At 41.1% G+C, this 7534-nt stretch overlaps 1 long non-coding RNA gene across 1 annotated transcript; it reads right to left on the bottom strand.

Annotated features, from left to right (window-relative positions):
• Positions 1–205: 205 nt before the first annotated feature.
• On the bottom strand, positions 206–1400 carry LOC118175147. Its single transcript, XR_004754897.1, has 2 exons — positions 999–1400; positions 206–430 (listed from the first exon to the last, which is right to left on the bottom strand). It is a non-coding gene; the product is annotated as an uncharacterized LOC118175147 (long non-coding RNA).
• Between the last annotated feature and the right edge of the window lie 6134 nt (positions 1401–7534).

Raw genomic sequence — 7534 nt, 5'->3', positions numbered from 1 at the left:
TATAAAACATTTATCACATTTTCATCCCTTGTTAAAGATGACTTCTTCCAGAGGAGCTCTTCATCAGCAAGCATGCCTAGTGTATTCCATATGCCAAGCAAAGGGGAAAAACTGCAGAATGGAAAGCTTACATATTTCATACAGTCCCTGGTTGCACAATTGTGCTTCAGGGGCACTCTGCAAATGATACAAGGTTTGAATAAAGCTGCTTCCAAGGAAAAGGAGGCTAAGCTTCTCCTTTTGAACCTGCTAGTCACGTAACTTCTTGGGTGGGAAGAAATTAAGAACCTGAACTCAGCTGTTCCCACAGGAGCACTGAAACTGGACTCCTGGGAAAACCCAGCTTCCTCACATCAAGCTTAATTCACATCCAAGGCTTGAGGCTTTCACAGGCTTTGCAGATACAATGCATTCTTTCTTTGCTGCTGTTCTGTGGAAAGAGGAGAAAAAGCAAGCTATGGGCCAAGGAGGATGAATGCAAAAGCACCTATGGGAATAGGACAGGATCTCACACCCTTTCAGAGTTGAGCAGTTGATTTGCCCATCTGAGTGATCCATCCAGTGCCCCACAGAGAACTGGGGCTGGCTGGGGCAGAAACTGGTTCTTAAGGGATTAGTGGGAAGACTTCACCCTACTCATAAGATGTCCAGTGCAAAGGACCAGCATCTTTAACACTCTGAAAGAGAAGTTTTTCAGACGAAATTATTTTTACAAAGCTACACAGTGTGTAGATTTCCTTTAATGGGCATTGAATGTTTTCTTGGAATGGTATCAAATGGACACATTAGGGAGGCACCATCTACCTCCACAGCCCTCTGCTGCTCTTTGAATTTTGACAGAAGACTGTTTTTACTGCTGGCTTTGATCCTCCTATTTGCTAACACATGGAATATTGTAGAGTTTGGACAACCACCAAGAGAACCAGAGAACTTCTGCATTTGTGTATACCTGAAGTTTTTGATAACCACTCTTTTTTTCCCCCCAGAGAGTAGTATACTCCCAATGATTCATGAAGCTGATGTGTATTTTTCTCCTGTAGTTACTATGTGTACTCCAAGCTTCTCTCTAAGTCTCCTCCCATAATCGCCATGCATTACATGCAAGGATGTAATGTGCTTCTCGTGCTGCAGGTCTACCAGCATTGGTATCCTGAAACCAAATATAATGCTCCTGCTACAGAGAAACTGTAACCTGGCACAACCCCTGTGCCAGAGACCGAAATCCTTGGGTAAACAGTCGTTCACAAGGTCCTAAGGCCCATTTCTGAAGCTTACTATAGAGATGGATTTGGCATCCTGGAAACAAAACATCACAAGTTAGCACCAGCCAACCTAAAACCTAGAAAGCTGCCCCAGGGTCCTGCACCTGACAGTTGTGCTGATTTCTCATTGCTTCTGTGTAAGAGAGAGACTAATGCAGCCTGAGGAAAATGCAGAGCCTGACGGTTTCTAAAGGCTCCAGGAACTGCTGGGTTTCTAAGGCCCAGGTGAGGATGTGACTGGTTCTCAGCCTAAATGCCCTTAATTTGAATTAGAAAGATAAAGCTGAGCTGGCACTGGGCTGCCCTTGTGGAGGCCGTGTTGTCCTGGTATTGAGGGACTCATTTTTAAGGCTGGATAGAAAAATACTCAAGCTGTCTACAGGTTGTCTCCACTCCTAAAGAGAGCGGTTAAGTGGGATATTTTGGCATTGATCCTCCTCTTGCTGTTCCAGCGTTATACCTGAGACCTGCTGCAGGAAAAATCAATTATGCTGAATTCCCAAGAGCCCTTTTATGCCCCAGTGACAATACTGGGATCCTCTTGTTTCAGTCACCTCCTGACTGCCCTCCTTCCTCTGGGGCATGCTGCAAGCCCATGCAGGTGGCTGTGCCCAGGGTGAGATGGGCCAGGAGGCATGAGCACACATGTGGGAGCTCATGGCTTGGGGTAACTTGTCTGGTCCAGCTCTTGGTAATGTAGATCCTTAAATCTGAGGCTCAGGGCTGGCTTTGGGTCCTGCAGACACCAACATTTCAAGACCACCTCCAGAAAACTCTGTCCTTTGCTCCAACTGTTTTCTGCCCCCATCATTCTCTTCTCTTCATCTTCTCCCATCAGGCATGCTGAGACCAGTGCTGGTTTATAACACCGCCTGCATTTGGCAGTGCTCTCCTGACGATGTTTAGCTAACAGACTTCATTAACATGCTTCTTCCATCCAATACCCATCACAGAGCACAGCTTTAAGTTTCCTCCTGAGGCAGGTGAACGCAGCTCCCACGTAGCTCTTTGCGGAGGCCATTCACATTGCTATCAAGTTCCTTTGAAAATCCTGTAATACTCCCCTGCCTGCTCAATACTGAATTTTATGGGAAAAGATCCTGCCTGGGTCTGAAATAATTGCAGGGAGAGAAGAGGCAGCCACACACCTTTTGGAAAAAAAGATAGTTATTTTACATAGTACACAGCATTGCTGTAATTTAAATGATGTCACATGTAGCTCTTTGGATCTGTCTGCTCCAAGCAATAAACTTCCAGACAATTTTAATGCCATTCAGTTGTCAAACAAAGTAGTAATTTACACAATAGTATATTACTACTACATCTTTGAGAAGCCCAATTCTTTCCTAAGGCTCCTCAGCATAATGTTTCTGCCTCCAGGAATATTTACATTTTATTCAGTGCAATGCAGCTCTGTGGGTCACAGTAGATTGAGCTGTCCCAAATGCATTATCCTTGAAACTACTGAAGTTTTTTGTGCTTTGACAGAAAAAATTCCTGGTTCCAAAGGCTTGCAGGTCACTGCTGGCTTCAGCTCATGATGGAGCTCAGCCCGTAGTCATGCCCACCGGCTTAGTGATGGAAGCTATCTGCATGTGTTCTCCTGCTTCTCAGCAAATGAGAGGTAATGAGAAGAGCAGGAAATAAATTCCATCCTGAATTTCATTCCTATTCTGCACACTTGCTACTTTTTACTTTGTAATCAAGTACATCTTACTCATGCCTTCAAATGCACAGGTGTTCAAGGGGTTTTTCTTCCAGCAGTCACTAGGGAGGTTTGACAGCACTGACCACATCTGTCCCCAGCTGGCATCAGGGCAGTGGTACAACCACACCTGGCAGCTGGCTTTTGGTACAATATCAGGTCATCTGGTTAAGGATGTTTGAAATACGGATGTTAAACTCTGCTCAGGCTTTCTTCTTGCCCAGCACAACATGAAGAGAACAACAACAAAGGTGTCTGCAAGAGAGCTGGATTCCCTCCAGTGCCTTGGAAGGCAGGGCTTGCGCTCTGTTTTTGCTATTTCAAGGTTCAAGGGCGGTGTGGGCCAGGTGCCAGGTTACTCACTCACTGCGAGGCCCTCTTTGTCTTTGAGCAAGAATCACTGGGAAAAGTTTGTAACAGATGATGTACAACCCGAGGAACTTGGAACCAGTCATATAATCTCTTGCACCTGACTTTCCGAAGGTTACCCATGGTGTGAGCACAAATCTGAAGACCCTTGTCAGCCTGGCCTATTCTAAAACCCCAAAGAATTCTGTTCTTTACTCAGAATGAAACTATTGCACTTTGAGTGAAATTGTGTACCATAACATTGTATATCTGAACTTGCTTATCACACAGAGGCAACTAAGTTCCTACAAGCCTTCTTTGTGAGAGGACAAACTTGATTACCTGGAGTTTTATGAAAGCATCTTCTATTTTGGTAGATATGTGACATACAAACTGCTCTGGACAATGCAATTCCCCAACTGAACCTGAGCCTGAAGGACAGGCTGCTGTGCTTGCCACTTTTGCAACACATTAATTCAGTAAGAGTACAGTGACCCTAAACACATTTCTGCTTCACATCCAGCAGAACAAGGAGGCTATCAAGCAGCATGCTTTCCACGCAGAACTGCTTCTGAGTATATATACTGAATAGCATACCTATAACAATAACATCAGTGCTTGATCCCTAGGTCAAAAAAATATAACAGCCTTCTTACTGGCATAGGATACTGTACATACAGTACCACAGCTTTACAGAATACATTGAAGTTCTTTTCTGTGTCAGAGGATTTCTGGAAATATGATTTCATTCCAGTTTCCCTTACCTCTTATTGAGTACTCTGCATCTTATAGTTAAGCTGCATATATCTCAAAAACACCTTAAGAATAAAGAAGGGGAATCACCCATCCTTGGGAAAGGAAAAAGTGAGACAAAGCCTGAAGGCTAGAACACACAGCAGCACAAGTCAGCACACATCCCCATCCCCCAAAAAGCCACATTTCAGCTTGTGAAAAATCAGCTTGAAGGAAAGTCGCTTGTGAAACAGTGCATGCACATGATGAGCCAAGAACAGCTCTATTGCAGAATTATGTTTAGCTATCTCAGAGTTTACTTTCATGAAAATCTAATCCCTGTTCTCTCAGTAGGGCTGTCTTGGCTCAGTGCTCTGATAACCTTGCTCTGAATCCAAGTAGTCGCAGCTCACTACTTCCAGTACGTATGTTGTTTTGTTAGGTGTATGCTGAGCATTTTAAGAAGTACTGCAGTCATTAATGAACAGAATTTCAATCTGCTGTCATCTAGCCCTGTAGTTGTGGGTACCTTTTACTTATCTGCTGTTAAATCCCCACCTCATGTTTCATACTGGCTTCCAGGTATTATAATTACTGGTATTACATATAAGTATACTGTAAAATAACATTCTACATCTTGCTTCAGCCAGTCTCCAATTAAAGAAGCTAAAGCTGAAGTCCTCAATCAAATAAAGTTAAATAAAACCATATTTTCATTTTCTCCTTTGCACAGCGATATTCAGTCACTTAGGCATATATCCAACTTTAGGGAAAGACATCTTAGAATACCCAGTTTTTTAACAGCAGAACAACAACAACAACAAAAAACACACAAAAATCATCTTTCACAAGACCCAAACAACCCCAAATAACAGGAATGCTGAAATGGCTCAGCCCTGTCCCATTAATTCAGCCCTTGCCACTAAAATAAGGCTTTAAGTAATGCATATTTTTTCTCTTGTTGATATTTCTTACACTTTCCTTTGCATTTAGCACTGAGAAGACAGACTAAGAGAGAGCATACCTGGAAGATAAACTCATGTCTTCCGCTTTTAAGTCTCTCCTATATCACAGTTTGGATTCCCCATGAAAGTAACTAGTAAGAATCCTCATCAAGGCAAAAATATCTCACTTTGAATGAATTCCCACTTTGCCAGGGAAACTGGAGCACTTATTTCAGTGTGAGCCAACCTTGTTCCTTTCTATCTCTTACACCATATATTTCTTAGAAAGGTGGGGAATCACAATGTCCTTCTGGCACAAGTTTTCTGGATATATAAGTGTACATGAAAAAAAAAACAATTTAAATTTCAGTCTTAGTACATCAGAATGTTGGTGCCAGAATGCAACGTAATAAAAAAAAAACATCTAATTTGACATACGGATTTTTGCCCTTCCTTACATACCCAGTATATTCTGTAGTAATATTTTTTCTTTTTCCTCTTACTGTTTGTGGAGATGGCAAAGGTGAAACTGATGCAATTATTAAATACAGATTGTGTTTTAGATATTTTGCAAGGTTGCCTAAACCTCGGAATAGCTGATGATTTGGTAGACAGAAATAGATGAATCAACATGCAGTCATTTTTCAGAATGTTCAGCTATGAATTGGTGATTAACCTTTGAAGCATACTATGAAGAAAAGTGGCTGATTCTTTCTCATTGCCTTCAAATCAAACCTGCTCATCCTTCTATGCGACATGCTATAGCCAAGACCAAGTAATTGTGTTCAGCACAGAACTATCAGCCTGAAATCCTTCATCCTATTCTTCATATTAGAAGAGACCACATATGCGTATAATCCGTTTCAGCTGAGCATATATAACATTTCTAGCACCTACAAGCTGATAATGTAGTGTCCAATTCACAACCTTCTGATGCATTTTAAGAAAATTCAAATGCTGCTTAACACTCTGTGGAAAAATTACAGTTTGTTAGTATTGCCACATTCCAGGCCTCTAGAAACTGTGCGTTGATCTCTAACGTTTATTATTTATTTATTTATTTATTTATTTGCCAATGCTTCACATCAAATTCAGTAGATATGAACTTCTCCTAGGTGGGAATCATTCCAATTGGCAGCCAAAGAAGTTGTACTGACAGTTCTGGACACTGATGATTAGGCATTGAACAGAACAGTGGGAACATCATCAAGTACTGGCAAAAAGCACCATCGCATCCTTTGTAAGGGGAGAAAACGCTATTTCATGAATAGTAAACTGATGATATTCTTCATTGGTACATGCTGTTTTTTTTTTATTTACTCAAAGCCTAAGTAAAGCAAACAAAAAAATCAGGATTTGTAACAAAGTTTTAAGACTTGTTCTTCATATGGTCAGTTTTATAAAAGGGAAAAGCAATCTCAGTGTCAAAACGTGTCTCCAAAGTTGATGAAAGGGACATTGTCAATGCCATCTCTAAGTTTGTCCACTGCTTCCAAACCTCTAATGTCACAAGGCAAGTGAGAAACTCTTAAAATCCTGTAAGCCCAAGTTTCCACCCTATCAAGTGTACATCTGAGTCTCTAGTCTGCAAAACTCAGCCATCTGAAAAGATTCACATAGCTGTATAATACAAAAACAAGGGGAGTGTCAATTTTCTGGAAAATATGTATTTCTTTTTGAAACCAGGAATGTCTACTACATCCAGAGGTTGTTGGTAATTACTCGGAACCAAGAAGAGGATGTGATCTGATTGAATGAAAGAATAGTTGGGAATGAAGAAACCTCTGAGAGCAGGCAGAGAAAACAGATCCATGAAGCTTGAAAACAAAATCAGTCCAAAACTTCCACAGAATTAAAAATACCTGGATGCTTACATCCCATTTAGGACCATGTCTGATGAATAACAACTAGCTCATACGCTCATACTGCCTGCCTCCAGAGACCCAATAAATAAATTCAGTTACGTGCAGCTTTTAGTGTGGCTTCTGTAGTAACTGAAGAGTATGGGCAGAAGCCTTTTATTATGCATCAGAAACCAAAGAAATTTTTTAGCCCTTTTTTTTTGATCCACGTCTTTCTGAAACAATTTATTTAGAGGCTTTAAAAATGTGGCAAATATAACAAAGGGTAGAACTCAGATATCTTTGCTAGATGACTAACTGTGGTGATAAAGAGTCAATAGGCATACTGAAATGGTGTTCTAGGCTTTTCTATTGATCATTTTGAAAAACGGAGATATGTGGTAGACACCCTTGATGTACCTGCTACGTCAAACTCAGTCTTCTACGACAGACACCAGGGTGATGGATTTGCTTTCTACTTGACCTTGAAGAAGTCACTTGACCTTTGAGTAACCACACTAGAAAAACAGGTTAATAGAAGAACTTTAATGAGAACCAAACGCTGTATCAAAACTGAATTTGCATGAGTTCATAAATTATAGAAGCCCTACCCTAGTAGCAGAGGTGGCATCAAACTCATAATTCAATTTCAGTTGATGTTTCAAAATCCTGCTCCAGCATACAGATATCCACTGGGAATCT

This window comes from Oxyura jamaicensis, chromosome 15, assembly GCF_011077185.1.
Source record: "Oxyura jamaicensis isolate SHBP4307 breed ruddy duck chromosome 15, BPBGC_Ojam_1.0, whole genome shotgun sequence".
In the NCBI taxonomy this organism is placed as follows: Eukaryota; Metazoa; Chordata; class Aves; order Anseriformes; family Anatidae; genus Oxyura; species Oxyura jamaicensis.
The sequence above is the reverse complement of the archived record's forward strand: the minus strand, read 5'-3'. Positions and strand labels throughout refer to the sequence as shown.